Raw genomic sequence first — 18,628 nt, 5'->3', positions numbered from 1 at the left:
CACGGTTACTGCTGCTTCAGCTTACCTCAGTGCTTCAGACCTGGTAGGTAGGTGTTGCTGCCTCGAGATAAAACTGCTCCATGCCTGCTGCAAAGGCAGCCTAGGAAGGGCTGTGGCACGTGTCTGTGCTCCTGTTGCATTAGGACTTTGATCAGCCTGAAGTGGGCAGGAACAGCCTTATGCTGTGCAGCCCTTCCCAGTTCAGACCTGCCTATGCTCCTCCCGGACACAATGTCACATGGATGAAACTGTCCCATGTGCTTCTGTTTCTGGACTGTAGGAGGGGTCAAATTGGAAAAGGCGAAACAGAGTCCTAACTGTTATGGGGTTACAATTTTTTTTATTATTTGCGTCTTTCAGTCAATATAAAGCTTACCTAGTTGACTTCTAATTCATCCAAATAATTTTTTTTCAAAATAAAACTACAACATTATGTAATAGATAATGACTGTTAAAAAGCCAGTTTTGAAAAAGCTGGCCTAACAAGTTTTAAGAGAACGTTAACATACTGGTAACTTGGATAAGGCAAGCATAGCGGAATTTGGGTGTGTTTCAAAATTCGCAGGCCAGGGTCAGGACAGATAAAGCATGTGCATCTCAGATGTAGTTGGCAAGCTCAAAATATTTTTCTGATGGAGCCATTCTGATGTAACTTTAAACTGCTATGCATTTCTGTGAGAGGGAGAGAGAAAAAGAGAGAGGGAGAGATGATCGTACTGGAGTGTTAAATGTATGCTGCTTAGAAGTGGATGCTGGAGCATTTATGGAGAAACCCTATAGAATTTCAGAGACTCTTTACTCAGGCTGTTAAACTGATGGCAGAAATTTCTTTCTCTGTTAAAATCTATAGATTAGCTTTAAAAAAAACCCTACAGAAAGAAAAGCATTGACATTTCATTGGATTTAAGCATTTTTAAATACCTGTAAAAATCTGCCTTCTTCTTCACGTTGTAGAGCAGTGCTTCCCAAACATTTGATACCTGGGTCAAACTTTTGTTTCTGAATTAAAATTGCTGGCACACTTCACAGTTACACCTGAAAGGAGAAACAGAAAAAAGTGGTGGTGGCCAACATAACTGTGCATATTAGGGAGAAACAGGGCATCCAGTCTCCCCCATAGAATGATTTGGGAAACTTTTCAAAAGAATCACCTCACTGAGTTTTGTTTCTCTTTTATCCTCATCTGGTGGGTATTCCTGAAGGAATACAGGCTCCGGGACAAGTTGTTAGACGGTCTTGTTATCATTCTTGTACAAAAGTGGTGATATATTCTCACCTTGAAACTGTTTATTTTTGGTTATTCTATATTAAAAAGCATATAACAAAAATAGAAATTAAAAAAAATATTACAGGGCTTCTATTTAAGCTAAAGAACAAATTGATATAAAATGGCCATGAATTAATTTTTGGCTGGAAACTTGAAGGAAGTTTCTAATGACCAGAGCAGAGAAGTCCTGGCAGGACCTTTCAACAGGAGTAGTGGATCAAACAACATAACTAATTTAAGATGCAGCTAAAAAAATTTACAAACAAGATAATATGATGTGACTGTTTGCAATAGCCAGGGACTAAGCTGAGTTTCTCAGATGATCCCTCTCAGACTTGTACCCTGTATTGTAGCAGTTGGCAAGGTTTTGGAGCTGCAGCCAAGATCAATCCCGCTTCTTTCTGGTGCTTGGTTGCTTAGTTGTGGCACTTGTAAACCCTTCCCACCACCCCAGCCCTGCCCAGCTGTGTCACAGTGCATGCAAAGCCCCCAGGGCCATTCAGCCATACCATGGCACACCCAAAGCCCCCCAGCTCCTCAGGCTGGATCCAATGGCTCTGATCCCTGCTCTATAGCTATGTTCTGTAAGACAGGAGACTGAAAATGCAAGGACTACTTAAAGGAGCTCTTATTCATAAGAGCAACAAATCTAGAGACAGCCAACCGGGCATTCCTAGTCTTCTATAGCCTTTCCTTAATGCTTTACAATAGACAAATAAAGCACAATCATCGTGTTATGGTACAGAAATACATTACAGTGTTGTCTAAAAACTAGGCATAGATTAAGAAGACATTAATATGCTATTGGGCAAGAAATTAGACCATTTAGGAGGGTACTTTACTTTTCTGTTTTCCTTCAGTAAGAGCTGGCTGCAAAAAGTTTACACTGTCATCACTGAAAACCATGGCTTAAGTCTGCAAATCTATAGTCTCAGACTAAACTGAAAGCTCAGGTTCACAGACACAAGTCACAACTATTTACTAAATAGCTGTTTCTAGCTGAATGGACCCAAACTCTTTTAGCTATTAGTATCAAAACTTTAGTCATTGTTTTTAATGGGATATGTGACTGAGTACATGTGAGTACCCATATTCATGTGTCCAGGTTCATGTGTCTAGGTGTATGCACATACATGTATATGCCCCTGAGAATGGACATGGGTATTTGCACATATGAATACCATTGATTAAACAGCATTGATTAAATCGTAATTTTATTGCAAATCCCATGACTTAAAAAGACTAGACGAAACCTCCATTTTCTTTTTCGATGACATCTTAACAGCTGTGAGAATCAGCTCTGAAAGCAACATGAATGTGAGCTGGAATAATCTTTGTTTCAAGGATTAAATCTAAATACAGCACGTACTTTCATGGTTTTATAATGGATTGATATGGGGTTATTATGGATAATATTTATTTAGACAAGTCAGAAAATGTTTAACACAAAGGGGTTTTCAAATGGAAATGGCAAAGAACAGTTTGCAAATGCACAAGCTAAAATTATGTATAATTTCAGTTGAATGGCATAAACTGAATAGCAGACAATTGACTGTGGGGTTCCTTTTTCAGTCCCAACTGACGAAGCAATGTCTGTAGGAAGGAAAGCTTCTCAATCAGTTTTATGACTCAAATCTTTGACACGATAGACCAGTTGCCTGCTTTATAAATAAGTAATGAGGCACCCAAGCATTTGTAAATCAGCTGTGAATCTTTTCAAATGCAGTAAGTTTAGCAACTTTACTGGATGAGCTCAATATCAAAAGACCAAACACAAATTCTCATCATCCTTGAATGCTCATAAAAGTAATTTTAATGTTTAATATTTCAAATAAATATTTTGACAGGCATCAATGTGGGGTTTTTGAAGGCATTACAAGATAAAGAAAATGGCTTTACACTACCTTATGTGGGATTTCCACACTGCCTTTATCAAAATAGTATTTTATATTGATATTTCACTTCAAAATTCCAAAGAACTTTGCAAATAATATCCATAAAGTAGCAGTGAAAATCATCCAGGGCCACAGAAGCAACCTACCTGCATAGAGCACTGTAGATAGAGGAAATTTTGGTCAGAAATAGTAATTCAAATTTTTGTTGTTATGAATATGCCTTAGGATCTTTAATTATCTGGCAAGGTAGGTAAAGTCCTTGGTTTTAAAGTCCTCATCTGAAAGATCAACAGTAATTTGAATCAAACTCAGTTTATCTAATTTAGAGTGAAAAGGGTGTGTCCAGTATAGTAAAACTCCTTGGAGAGGTTTCAAACCGGTACCTGTAAGTCATCTCCAAAAGGGAAAAATAACAAAGATGTAATGTCTATTTAAAAGGCAAATTTGTTTCATATTTTCATTACATAATAATACCATCACATGCATATTGACATTTAAATCATCACATTTGCATCCAAATCCCATCTGACTGTAAGAACAGTACTTTACTGGTAAGATACATAAATGTTTTGTATGTTCAATCCTTTTAATGCCTAAAAGGATTGAACTTAATATGGTTGACATATGCTGAAATGTATATGCAAATCACTTTAACTATACAAATTGATCTGACTAGCAAGGGCAGGTTTGGTCTACATGGGCCAAATGAATGATGTGTAGCCAGCTCTGTGGGCTGAATCAGGCCCACAGAAGATCTAGCCACTCACATGCCAGAACCAACACACACATTGTTTGCTCTGTTTGGTCTGAGACTGCACTGCACGTGGCACCCATTCCAGCTTGGGGTGACTAGAGGGAAGAGGAAGTGGGGGCTGCATGCAGTGCATCCCAGAAAAGCTGGAGCAGGTGTCATGTATGATGTGTGTCTTGGGCTGGCCAGAATGGGTGCTGTGTGCAGTGCAGGTCCTGGGCTGAACAGAGTGGGTGTCGTGTGAGGCGTGCACTCTGGGGTCTTGCACGTGAAGCTGGTCTTGCATGCATTGCATGCAGCATGGGGATCAACTCTGGATCTCGGGGCAGCATCAGGGCTAAATGATGGGGCTTCATGGGACAGATCTGATCCATAAGCTGGATCCCATGACTGACACCAAACCTCCTCCTTCCCTAGTATTTATCAACCTTTGTTCTTAGAATAAGGTATTTACATATTACTAATTTCATAATATTTCTCTGAGCACTAGGCCTTGTGATGTGTCTTTGTTATGTGTATTTGATATGGCCACACACAAAACAAGACTAGATCACAGGAGTGAAAGATGAATGTACAAATTCCCCAAATCTGAATTACCTCAAATTTTGGTAAGGTCTTATACTGATGCACAGTTTGCAGTTTTCTTGCTATATCTTCAAGGGCAAATTTATTCTAAGGTCAAACCTGTTGACCCAAAACTTAAGGAGATTTTGGATCTAGGATATAATGTTTGTGCCTCAGCTCCATTTCCTCTAGGAACAGAAGATTTGCCATAATAGTGCAGGACAATGATCTATCTCCTCTATATCCAGCTTCTGAGAATATTCAATACCCAATGCTTAAGAGAAAGGTGAGAAGAAATAAATCCATAAAGCAATTTGTTTGGGGAGAAATATTTCTCCCCCACCACCACTTTCAATCAATTTATTCCCAGAAGCATTTTATTTGATGGGGCTCGCTAAAGCTTTTCTTCTCTTACACTGGAGCTTATGCCCTAATCAGTTTATTGCCTGTCTTTCCATTGTTGCCTGGAGTTACTCATTATTTTTAGATAACACAGTGCTTCATTGTAGATAAATAAAGGAGTTTGTTGTGTTGTGTGACAGCTTCCTTAAAAAAAAAAAGAACAACCAGACAATGAATGCTCCTTCCTACGAAAGAATATCAGTGCTATGAGATAAAAGAACTCTCTCATATGAGCATAAGAAAGAGCCTTATACAGGCAATTAAATTTCAGGTTTCTTATACAGTTTAAGATCTTGGCCTTTTGGCTCAGATCAAATTTAGTTGAAACACATTCAGTCAAACCTACAAGGGAAAAACTGAATCAAGTTGTAATATGGGCGGGGAACCAAAAAGCCCCCACCTGTCTGACTAGATGACACTGGCTAAGTACAGACAGTCAAAAAGCCCAAGGCTGAATTGATTTAGTCTTTGCAAGTTAGTCAAATCTGCACAGATTGAACCAATAGACAAATGAACAGACATTCACTTTTGATTCAGGAAATATAGCCACATGCCTGCAGTGGCTGAAGTCAGGGGACACTAGAGCACGGCTCTCTGGCATATAGCCAGCATGGGCTATGTGTTCACTTCCTCTTCCTGCTGCGCCTAAGGTCTCTGGGATTTGCAGTCCACAATCACAGCAGCAGGACTCTGCAGGGTTGCTCATCACTTCTTCTTCCTGCTTCCAGGTGCCTCTGGAATGTGTAGTCCACAGTTGCAGCCCACACTAAGTAAGCCAACAGGGAAGGGCAGCTCTGTACTCAGGGGAAGGTGAGTTTAACCCTTCTCCCTGGCCCCAGACCCCAGCTGGTATTTCCTGGGGAGGGCCAGTGAGACAGCTCTCACTGCTCCAGCTAGGGAGCAGAGGGTCAGGGCCAGCCCTGCTCTCTAGAGCAGACAGCACAGCCCAGCCCAGCCCAGGGCTGCAAAAAATGCTGGGATGCTGGGGGACTATGATTTAGCTTGAACCAGGAAGGAGTCTGGAACAGAAGTTTCATAAACTGGTTTGACCTAAATCAGTTAAGTCTGATCCTATGTTCAACCAGGTTTATCTTAAACCAGTTTCAGGCATCTTGAAACTGGTTTATGTGCACTGAACTTCTGTTCTGTTACAGATTTAAACCAGTTTCTGATTACTTAAACTGGTTTATGTGTAACTTCTGTCCCTAGCCACTGAGAACTTAGTTCTTTCATTAACCTGGACCCTTCAAGAGCCTGGTTATCATCTTGCAGTCAAGAAGTAAACGTAAAACCTCAAAAAGAGGTTGTATAAAAACAATATGCTTTGTATATTTATTTGACCAAATATTCTGTATATACCTAATAGTCAAACCTTAGAAGTCCAAGATATCAAAGGGCATTCAAGGTGTGGTTAACATATAATGAATAACGTGGTTCTCATTGTGATACTCATTTCAGTTAATGTTGTGATTATTACATTTCTTTGCATTTTACATTATTTTTATACTTAGTCCTTCCTGATAACCTTACATTTCTACTTTGCACAGGCAGGTCATAATTGGCTAAGGCTTCACTGGTAATGTAATATATTCTGTAAATACTATTATAGTATTAGCTAATATGATGCATGCTGCTCATTTTAGGTAATGTAATGCAATTCCCAGATCCCAGAATTCCTTGGTGCCTCCTATTTTAATACAGTGCATTTGCTCTGTATCCAATTATATTTTTTTTCTATTCGGTCAAATAGTTCTTTTTTCTGGATAGTCAGTACAGTACATTTAAGCAAGCTAACAAGCTACTATAATGCAAGGTTAGCATTTAAGAGATACTTGCTAATAAATCTATTTTATTGTCTGGTTATACTAATTGAAAGTTTATTATTTCCAAGGCTGCTTCATGGAAGTTTCTATGAAGTTAATTGACTTTGTGGACAACTAGCATTTCTTAAATTGAACTGGGGAAAACCCCTCAGGACAGTTACATTGTGTAACCCTATAACATTAGATGAATGTTACATCATAGTAAAGAAACTAACAGTAAACACTTTCTCCATCTCTATACAAGAAGGTGAGTAATTCACTCCTCACTGAAAATAAGCTCTTGGGAAGAATTATTTATTTCTAACTCCTATGAAGGCTCATTGAAATCAATAGGAATTAGACCATGTGATTTGCCTTATTTAGAAATTCCCAGTCCAAGGAACAGAATATGAATCTAGGTATTCTTAATAAAGACAGATTTAAGTATCAGAAGCTTAATTTGAGACTGTTGTAGGTTTAGCTTCCTTGTGCAACATGACAGTAAAACTCTTATCCTTCCAAAACAACAGATGTAGGGACAGATTCAGAAAAGGACTTGTTGCTAGATCTGATAAAGGACTTTTAGGCATCCAGCCCCAAAATGGAAGCCAGAGCCCAGAAATAGGCACACAGGGTTCTCTATGCTGTACATGGGGAGACCTTGGTGTGTCAGAGTGAGCTAGGAAAAAATCAGCTCTCACATATAATCCAGAAAATAGGTATTCCTCTGTTTAAACTCCCTGAAGGTCTGGGTCTGATAGGCATTTTCAGAACAGGTCTCTACACACTAACTGTTCATAAAATGCAGTGATAAATAACCACCTCTGCTTTTTCAAAGGAAAAAATGGTGATGATAAAAAGAATGCTAATAGTTTCTTTCACAAGAAGAAATAAAAGGTGGGGGAAGAACTGCCCAGAGGGGCAGTGCTTTGAGGAGTTTAGCCTCCTCATACATCACAGAACTTGCAAGCATGGCTGACTCAGTGGCACCGTGGAGGGGTGTTTCTGTTGCATTGTGCTCCTCTGCTTCTCCAAATGTAAAAGACAACATGCACTTACAAGTGCCCTCCCTACAATATATATGATAACCAAATGGTTACAGCATTCACCCCATAGATGGGAGACCCAGGTACAATGCCTTTCTCAGCTTTTAAAGGTTCAAATCCACATCTCCCCCTTCCTAGAAGGGAGACTTGGGTCCCAATCCGTACTCCAAGAACTGTTTGTACATCTTTAAGTGTTCATTAGATAAAAGGCATAAATATACATTTGAACAGAGTGCAAGGCTCGCCTCTTTCAGGTGAGAGCTCAAATTACTGGGCTAGAAAATTATATGCTCCCCCTTACTCAATCTTTTTTGGAACGTGGCACAGCTACAGCATGAGAAGGGAGAGGCTCCACTGCCTTGAACAGCCTCTGGCCTGGTGGATGAGCACTTTACAAGAAGATGGGAGATGTGGGTTTGAATCCCCTTAGGCTAGGGAGGGCCCAGAATCCAGACTTTCCAAATCCTGGATGAGTGCTCTAACTAGTAGATTATTGGATAAAACAAGGCTGGCTCCTCCTCTGTCTACATTTTAAACAAAGAGAGTGACATCTACTGCATCTTATTAAAAGAATGACTCGGTCACCTAACTCCAAGTGTGAATTTCCTGTTGTGAATACCAACTGATGTGAATACCTGTGTGGCTCCTGGCTTTTCCCCTTGGGGTTGTTGTGAATTGAATTCTAATGCTCCTACCTTTCCCTACGCACTTGAGAAAGGCCCCTCTCTCAGGACTGTAAATGCAGAAGCCAAATTCCTAAAACTCTGCAATGCCTAAATTTTCGATGCCTCAGTCTTTTACTAGAATTACCCCTTAGATACAAAAACTTTTCTGGAGATACAGAAATTTCTGCTTAAAGTGCCTTTCATCACAATAATTCCTCAAGCCCAAAGATATATCTACTGAAAGAAAAATATATCTGTACACAAAGACAAGTGCATACAGAAATACAACACAGTCCTTCTTCTACATAATAAATGATAGCTCAAAAGGGAATTGCTACAGATGAAGAAAAGAACAAACTAGCTTTCTTTTCAGCACACCAAAGGGAAATGTATGAAACAATGGAGCTCTTGAACTGGAGACTGTCAAGATAAATATCATATACCTAAAAAAAATACCTTTAACATCAGATTACTAAAACTAGAAAAGTATCAGAAATGTAATGTACCCTCTATCACATGCTTCATTTCTCAGAATGGAAAATAAACTAGTTTGTTGAGTTTCACTTTTGCTTATATTTAGCTTGCTTTCCCATTGTCAGACACTGTAACATGCAAATCAGTCAGTTTCATTTTGTTTGTGGGAATTTTTACTTTTAAAATTCAATACACCAATTAAAATTTTTTGTTATGAGAGTTCACAATGCTGCATGGTATTGCTTGATTAGACATTTATACTTATATTAGCCCAGATTTGCAAAAGTGGTTAGTGATTTATAGCGTCTCTTGAATCTAGAATACCTTTTTTGAGCCATTTTAGAGGCCCACATTTCTGTTACTACACCAGTTCCTGAAGATCACATGTAATAGAGCTGATATGGTAGTAACTCAGTAAGTAGAGTTCTTATCATAGGTTATATGACTGTTGACACATCATACATTCAGCACATCACAGCACTAAACAGAGTTTAAATTTCCAACCTCAGTCTGAACTCCAAAGAAGTGTTCAGTATTCCATGTACATGGGAGGATATGAGCATTACGGTAAAAGCTATGAACAGTAGTAGCAACTCAGTAGCCTATTGCTTGTAGGGTGCATCTGCATCACAAACACACTGAGACAAAGAACCCAATGGCAAAAGGCTTCAACTTGGTTGCCTTTTTATCTGGTTGCAAAATGTTTCCAGCTCTTAAACAGTGTCATAATAATCAACATACTGGAACCATGTTTAATCATCTCTGAAGCCAATCAACATGCTTTCAGATTTGGTATATAATTAGGCCTTGTCCATACTGACAATGTTTGGAACCATTGGTACCCTTACACTGATGCCTATTCAGTGGTTTTCAAGTTTCCTAACATTACAGAACCCTTTCATATCACTTCTACTGTAGAACCCATACCCCTATCCTAAAGAGCTGATGTGGAGCCAGGCAATCCAGTCCAGCAATAGTAGTGCACTGTTTCCTGGCCGGCTCTGCCATTACTCCCAGTCTCTTTGCAGAACCCGCTATGACCTGTCATGGAACCCCAGAGTCCCATGGAACACAGTTTGAAAACTACTTGTTTAGGAGATTTAACTGGATTAAATTTAAAGGAAAATGCTGCTACGGATACTGCCAAAATGTAGCTTGCAGCAGAGGAGCATGTCTGAATTAGGAGTCTGATTTATGCCAAGGCTACTTTTCAAGGGTCCAGCAATATAAAAGCATTTTAAAACTGGTTTAAATAGAGTGTATGTCAGTAGCAGTGGATATGCATATTTCTTTGATTTTATATTTCTATATTATTCCTAACCATAGTCGTTCCATCAGTACCAATTCCCTTCATGCAGACAAGAAAATTACCTGTATTTAAAGAACCAGTGCTTCTGGGAAGTGAACATGTGCAAGGAGTTTTAGGAAAATATCTCTGTATTCCAGTAAGTTACGTTCATTAAATAGTTGGCACATTTGCTGAGCAGTTATGGTATTTTTTCAACAAAACCACAGTTCGTATATTTTTCCTCCATTCACGTTAACTGCATTTTAAGTTTAAAATATTTTGGCAACAACATTTTGCTAGAGGCTGATGAAAATACAACTGTTTAACATTATCACAAATCTCACTCCATTTTAGTTTGTAGTCAAATAGATTATTGCTAAATGTGAAGCTTTCAGAGTGGTTTTGGTTATTTCACTATGAATGCAACTGAATTAAAACTGGAAAAACCAGAGAGTACTCTTGGGTGAACCAACAATGTCTGCAATTTGCAAGTCATTTGAACCCTTTGAAGGCCTCAGTAGTAATCATGATTCTGAAGCACTATTTGAAGGTCTTATATCTCTCTAAAAATGATGTGGACACTTGATTCTGTTGAAGTAAACCCTCTGCTTAGGAGACTATGCTATGGGCGACTAGTGCCTCCTGGCTCTAGGGGGGCACCAGTGGCAGATCACTGACCCTGGTGGCGGGGTCCCCTAGTGGCCAACTGGGGGAGAGGGTTCCCCCAGAGGTCAGTTGCTGACCCTGGAAGTGCCAATGGCAAACTAGAAGTGCCACTGGACAAAACAGAAGTGCCACCGGTGCTTTTCAAGGGGTGCGCCAGCCAGCACCCCCCACTCCCCGGCCGGCGAGGGCCCCCTCTACACATTGCCTGTGGCTTATGCTATACTTCTCTGATTTGGTTAGTCTATAAAGAGGATGCACAATGAGCTGACATTCCTAGTTTTGATATATCAAATCTAAGTGTGGGTAAGTCAAATCTGAGTGTGGGTAAATTCTTGCACTCCTAAGACAGGAGGGATGTACTTTTCACAAGCTATAGTGTGCTTCTGGGTTTGTTTATTCTTACAAGCATTAAATTTTCTAAATTCAATAATGTCCTGTTTCTTGACACTGTAAGTGAATAGATGTCTTAGTGAAAATAAGTTGGAAGGGAAAGTATAAATACATTATCCAAAACAATCCGTTTGAATGGGTTGATAAGCTTGGCAATTAACAGAGTGAAATGTCCCTTGCTCTCATCTGTCTCAGAAGGGCTCAGTATCTTTCTTTAAAGCTATGCAGACATTCTGCAACATTAGAGGTTAAAGGGCAGCCTATCTCCTTAGTAACAATGCAAACAGTTATATATTGAAATATTACCTTTCAGTCTTACTCAGCAACTGCATGCCATTCCTATTCTGCAAGGTCAAGTCCTGTTAATTATCATAGGCCCATATGTCAGCTTGCAAAGTACTTGGAGTTCAGGTCTTTTGCAAATGCAGGTTTTTAAAAGAGATGGCTGCCATTTGGGGCTAGCAGCTTTAGTTAGCTAAGGAAGTCAGTTTGCAAAGAACACAAAACGTGTTAATTCTCCTATTTTCAACATGGGGGCAGGGAACAGAAGATACTTTCACATCTGGCTTAAAGAAGGTTCCAGCCAAACTAGCTATTATTATCTCATGCTTGGCTCATGAGAGCGGACAATGCTGACCTATGCTAGAACAATGTTTAAAATAATGGTCTGTAGCTGAAAATCCTCTATTTTTTTTCTGGAACACATTTTTGAACCTGCCACTACTAGAAATATTACAAATGTTGCCGTGCTGTGCAAATAAATAAATAAACACATAAATACAAATATGATTTGGCTTTTCCTGTGTAAACATGATCTTTACAATTACTAATTGTTATCATCCAGTTCAGTCCTGTGTCCATATGGAAGATTAAACTATGCTTCCATATAATCAGAGGACTGTTGAGTTACGTGGTTCCTTGAGATAGTGAAATTCTGGCATGGAGGCCTGTCGACATTCGCTGGCTAAACCAGCAGAAACAGAAAAAGCTAGAATGATACACTACCCACTTTAGTAAAATGATTCATAGTAGCCAGTGGTGTTGGCAGCATCACCTTCTTCAGTCATGCACCTCAGTTGGGATCGGATTGGATTGGATTGGTCAACTCCAAATGTAAACTGGACAGAGAAAAAGCCTGCCAAGCCCTAGGGGTCTCTCTGTACTATGAAAATTTTGCAAAACTGCCCAGCTTTTACGAACATTGCTTCCAACAATCAGTGTGAATATTGGCTTCCATATTGCAGACAGGCCACTGGCTCCCATGGGTGTGCTTAGCACTTCCTAACCCTGCTCACACCAGGTTAAGTGAAACACTCTGGAGCCCTCTAACCTTCCTGAGAGCTGAACTAGTGTTAGCAATGGTGGGAAATTGTTGTATACAAGGTTCAGGTGAAACGGGAATGCTTTTTGTAAGAAGTAAACAACAAGACTGATCTCATCTATGTAAGTAATTGAGCCAGGAGAAACTGACTGCTGAGAATTGGTTGTTTTTGGTGTCAGCACACCCAAAGCACATACTATTTGCTATGATTATTTTAGTTTCTGTTTCCCTTCTTAAATTACACAGAGCAATCCCAGTATTCATTACTGGTCTACACAGACCTATCAAGGTAGGATCATTCCACCTCCTGTAACAAAATGTGTGTGTAGAATTCCACTGGTCCATCTGTTCCAGTTTTGTGCAATTTAAATTCAAGGAGCGCACAGACATATAATACACACTATCTGCTAATACAGCCATTGGCGAACCGCATAAAACTAAACTGTAACGACAAAAATAAAGTTTCATCTGTTTCTCAGAACAAACCTAGTACTAAAATCTAAACCATAAATGAGCCTCAGCTCAATAGAAGAAGAGGATATTTTTTCTAACTGCTTTTCTTTCCCTACACATGTTTGTAACAAAGGTCAAATAGCTAAAACACTAATTGATTTTTCACAGTTCTTCAGTGAATGAGGCTATTACCAGTGCCATCTAGAATGTGTCCTTTCAATTTTGTTTCTTTATAATGGATTAGGGCACAATCTTCATAGTGCCTAAAGTCAGTGGGAGCACAGCTATTGACTTTAACAAGCCTTTAGTATGTTCTGTGCCATCAATATTAAAGAATATACTGCTATGATAAATATATAACATAGGTAGAAAGTGACTTTCTACATCCTCTTGTTTTCTAAGTGGGCTTATTGCCCTTCCGTTTTTAGGTCAAGTTACTTCTTACGAATGGAAGTGGCAAAATGGTGCAAAGGAAACAAACTGACATAATTTTGGCCGGTTATTTCACATGGAAAGGTTACTCCATAGGTATAAAAATATGTTCTTTACTTTGTTGAGACAATGAAGTACTGAAAAATGTTGGCACTCCAGTGATAAACCTTTAAAAAAATAATGAGATGCATAGATTTTCCAGACAGTGAGTACTGTTCTGATATCTTGGGATACTTGCAATTCAGAGGATGTCCCTACCTTGTAGATTTTTTGAGTTTGGAGATGGTCAGTAGGTGCAGTTCTGCCAGGGAATTCTACTTTGCTCCTAAGAGATAATCAAGTTAGGACACATGTATTTGTCCCAAATCTGCTCCTCCACAGCATCCTCTACAGTTGCTCAATCAAATATATACTGGCATTTGACCTTTGAGAATCAACGTAAAATATAAGGCACTTGGTTAATAAATGTCTGTGTTCCCTATGCTGACTAGAGGTACTTGTTTCACTACAAGTGATGGAAAGTATTTCCATCCCACCACCTCCCTGAGGACTCTGATCATTGCTTCAGCAGCATACAAGCCGCCTGTTAACAAGAGGCATGTCATGAGGTTCTCCCTCTATACTGAGTACTTCTGCAGAGATTCTGTTCCAGGTGGCAGAGCTGGGTTCGCTGCATATTGCACTGACTGTCACTGAACCCAGAAACCCAAAAGCCAGCTTCCAAGAGGCCTGATACACTCTCAATCATTATTTCTTACATCTCAGGTTTCCTTCTTTAGTTCAAATGGGATATGAAGAGCTGAAGGTCCATATACTCAGTCTGCCTCTGCAAAAGACACTGTCATGTAAAAAAAAATCAGTGCTATTGTTAAAATTCACTTTTATTCCTGAATATCTCCCTGTGCAAAGTGAATTTGCATGGTGCAAAGGCCTTGTGCTAGACTAGGGTCTGTATGAATTCACTTCAGGATCAAATGGGAGGAAATGGACTGCCAAACACCCAGCCCAAAATCTTAACAAGTGTCAAGAAGACATATTTAGAAGATGTGGCATCACTGGGAATAGAATCCATGTTATGTGTAAGCTACTGCAGATTTTCTAGAATGAAGGTATCCACAGTTAGAGATTGTTTTACTCACTTTAAAAGGCCAGTACAAATCCCAGAAAATAAATGTACTTAATATTTGGAGCAGAAGCACACTAGCTCTTTTCCTTAGCAATCCATATGACATCTCAGGAATGCTCAAAGAATGACCAGTGTCAGGCATCCAGTATGTTTTTGTTAGTGGTACCTTTAACTCACTCATCTGTTGAAGAATTCTCAACAGATTCGCCTTTGTCCCAAACTTAAACCAAACCTGAATCTTTCTTCTTAAGTTCAAACAAGTTCAGTCAGCATTTTTCCCAGCACTTAATGGTTGTAGAAGAGACTGAGATATTGTACTACATGAACCACAAATATGATAGCTTCATAGTATCAGGAAGTACCAGAAAGCCTGTTCTTTTGAGACATCCAGATATTCCTAGACAAAAACAATTTTGGTTAAAAATGTTCTGAACTTTGAGGCAGTGGTTTTCAAACTATGTTGGGTTGAACCCTGGGGTGCCAAGGTAGATTATTAGGGATTTAGGGTAATGGTGCAGCAGGTTGGGAGGCAGTGCACTGCTGTTGTGGGACAGGGTCACTTGGCTCTGCATCAGTCTTTAGGATAGGGGTATGGGTTTCATGGCAGAGGAAGTGATATGAAAGGGTTCTGTGACTTCAGGAAACTTGAAAACCACTGTTTTAGGAAGTACATATCAATCAAAATGATGCTTCAAAATCTTTGGATGTTCTACCATCTCTAATCAACACACCGCACTCTTTCTGGGTTTTGTCTAGACTGGGTATAAAGGTACCTTTAGCTCAGACATACTAGTTAACTTGATTAAAACCCCCACTTAGCATTGTTGTAGACATATGTTACCACCTTTATTATAGGACATAAGACTTTCAATTCACTTTAGAAGGTTGAATTATAGCCTCCTAAAGGATAACGCTTGATGTGCTAAAATGGGGTCAAAAGTGTTAAATTGCACAAAAGTGCCCCCCCCCCCCCCCTTCCTTCCCCCCAGTCTAGACAAAACTTTGATTTCTTAAGAGCTGGCTTGGTCACCCTTATTTTGGGGACTGGTAGCTAAACTTATTTAAAGTTAGTTTTAAGAAATTAATTCTTTTAAATTAATGCAAGTTTGCAGGCAGACCAGCCCTAAATTGGTTAAGATTAAGGCTAGAATTAGAATCTAGAATTAGCACATATACATTCATGACAATGGCATTCATTCTGAAGCATTGATGGCTTGCTCCTGGTACCCTTGAAGTTAACAATAAAACTCCCATTGGTTTCAATGGCTTTGGATCAAGCCCTAAATCAGACCTTAATAAAGGTATGTTATAAAGATGTAGTGATAGCTGATGAAGAGATGCACACATGAAGCTTTCTGATGAAGCAGAAACCCATGCTAGACAAATTCAAACTAGAGATAAGGCAAAATGTTGGAGAGTGAGTTAGCCAGTGGAACATGTTACCTAGGGAAATGGTGAAAGCCCCATCACATGCAGTCTTTAAATCTTTGGATGTTTCTCTTATAGTGAAATGATGCCAGAGAATAGAGTTGATGCAGGTATTAAATGGACAAGAGTCTATAGCCTTGGTTAAGCTGGAAGTCAGACCAGATCATAAGCTGGAAGTCAGAACAGTCACTTCTGACATTGAAATAACTGATTCTCTGAATCTCAATTTACATCTGAATCTGAGAAGAGGAGAGGGGAAGGCCACCATACCAACAAACTTCTGCCCTGCAGGCAGAGGTGAGTCATCTGGCCCATAATAAGCCCCCACCCAGAGCCAGATTTTTTGGCAGCTCTGGCTTAGATCATTAGGTTAGGGAGATTAACCTTTCAGTAGGCCCATGCTGCAAAATTCAGATATAGTCTGGTTCCTGGTTCAAACATTCTCAAAGTTTGGAGACAGTTAATGCAAAAGAGCTGACACTCCATTAAGCTTGGCCTCTTTTGTCACGTCATAAGGTTTTCATACATCCATAATCTATAGTAATTTACTTTACCAAGTTTTAATATTACCCCCACTAAAGAAAGGATATGGACAAACTGGAGAGAGTACAGCAGAGGGCAATGTAAATGGTGAGGAGACTGGGGCACATGACTTATGAGGAGAGACTGAGGGATTTGGGTTTATTTAGTCGAGAGAAGAGAAGACTGAGAGGCGATTTAATAGCAGCCTTCAACTACCTGAAGCGGGGTTCAAAAGACAATAGATCTAGACTGTCTTCTCAGTGGTGACAGATGACAGAACAAGAAGCAACCGTCTCAAGTTGCAACAAGGTTAGGTTAGGTTAGATATTGGGAAAAATTTTCTCACAAGGAAGGTAGTAAAATTCTGGAACAGGCTACCCAGAGGGGTTATGTACTCTCCATCCTTGGAGGTTTTTAAGACCCGGCTAGACAAAGCCTTAGCTGGGATGATGTAGTTGGAGATGGTCGTCTACCCTAAAGCCAAATAAGTTAGCTTTAGCCGGCTTCTGCGGGCAATTGCCGCTCGCTGCCACCCAAAACTGTGCCCTCTATGAACTGTGCCCCCCCAGTCTCAGGAGGCACCAGTCACCAATGCATAGGCCACCAGTTTGGTAACACAGTTAAAATACAATGAAATCTTATCTAAGCTGGAAAACAGGTTTCAGCTGTCTGGGAAATAATCACATGGTCAATAGTTTCCTGAACATCACTGCATGTTATAGTCTAGGTAGGAGTAATTAATAGTGAGTCCTCATTTGAACAAAATATTAGTTAAGTTACAACCCACTCTTCATTAATGAAAAGCAAGTTTTACAATATCTTATGAATTTAATAATATTTCTCTTTGATCCCAAAACAGTGTTACGCCAAGCAAGCTCCTGAGTTCTTAGAGCAACAATAATCCATCTGTTCTCTCTGATTAGAAAATAATGCTAGTGGAACTAAATGTTGATGCATAATAATAGTCTCCTCCTGTTTGACAAATGGCAAGGTGAAGTCAAGATATTTGTTGAAAATAAATGTTGCAGCTCAACTACGCAGTCCTTTTTGTTAGTGGAAGCCATTTATGCAGCAACAATCTCTTGTGCCAAAGGCTTTATTATTACACAGTAGAAATGCCATAAAAAAATATTGAAGAATAAGGTTCCAGTTCATGGAATACTGCCGGGGGTTCTGTTAGGACAGGGCAAACTTCAAATATAGCCAGGGTACAAGGAAAGACTTGCTGATAGGAGCCACTGTGTAGATTTGCTGAGAAAAGAGAAATAAAAAGGAATTTGTTAACTTCTTAAAGTTCCTTCCGATGTTCCTTCAGTGCTTCCCCAGGGCTATCTAAGGAGTAATAAATCTGCTAGAGGTTCAGTACAGTAGGTTTCCTCTCTCTCCTGTCCCAGCCCGAACACTTCTATAGCAGAACCCTAATGGATTATAACAGACCAAATGAGTGGTATGGGTTGGGTCCGCTGGATCCACTTCATGGGCCGATCCCAGGACTCAGTTGGGCACACACTGAATCAGCCCCTGTCCCACACACAATATCACAGCCACAGTTCTGGCCTCATATGTGCTGGTTTATGTCCTTCCTCAGCTCCATGCACATTGGATCAGGCCCTGGCACCCCAACCCACTGCACACTGTATTGAGCCTGGCTGCCCCAGGCCCATATGCAACAAATCAGGCCCCAGCCCACACATGCCAGATTGGGCCCACTACATTGGCCTCAGACCTGTGTGTGCCAGATCTCTGCCCCAACTCTAGCACCAGCTCCATGCCAGTGGGATCCCATGCACACGGCTATGCCACCAACTTTCCAGATTCTTGGGAAGCCCTAGAAGCCAAATTACACAGCCCCACAAGGTGGAACTGTCCTGCAGATGTGGGAGTTGGGACCCCTGAGTTATAGAGTCAATAAAGGAACCAGTAGTACAGATGAAACGTAAAGAAGAGCCCCCAGGAAAGCACAATAAACATCAAACTGTACCAGGGTACTCACCCTGAGCTTGTGGGCCAGATCCAGCCCCCAGTGTGGTGTCTTTTGGCCCTCAAGGTTCCCATGGGTCCGTGGGGAGTTCCACAGACCATGGTCCTGTGAATTAAGTTGGGTATGGAGGGCCTGATCCCAGCAGGGCCCAATCC

General features: G+C 40.1%; 1 protein-coding gene and 1 long non-coding RNA gene across 2 annotated transcripts in view; one reads left to right on the top strand and one right to left on the bottom strand.

Annotated features, from left to right (window-relative positions):
• LOC109281168 (uncharacterized) overlaps window positions 1-1,031 on the bottom strand; it is a 34,566-nt gene extending 33,535 nt beyond the window's left edge. The window contains exons 1-2 of the long non-coding RNA XR_002087734.2: window positions 922-1,031; window positions 26-672 (exon numbers count right to left, since the gene is read on the bottom strand). This is a non-coding gene — a long non-coding RNA (uncharacterized LOC109281168). The remainder of the gene's footprint in view (window positions 1-25; window positions 673-921) is intronic.
• Window positions 1-18,628, top strand: part of SGK1 (serum/glucocorticoid regulated kinase 1) — a 118,537-nt gene that overhangs the window by 43,536 nt on the left and 56,373 nt on the right. The gene's annotated exons all lie outside the window — the stretch shown is intronic.

This window comes from Alligator mississippiensis, chromosome 1 (genome assembly GCF_030867095.1).
Source record: "Alligator mississippiensis isolate rAllMis1 chromosome 1, rAllMis1, whole genome shotgun sequence".
Lineage (NCBI taxonomy): Eukaryota > Metazoa > Chordata > Crocodylia > Alligatoridae > Alligator > Alligator mississippiensis.
The sequence above is the reverse complement of the archived record's forward strand: the minus strand, read 5'-3'. Positions and strand labels throughout refer to the sequence as shown.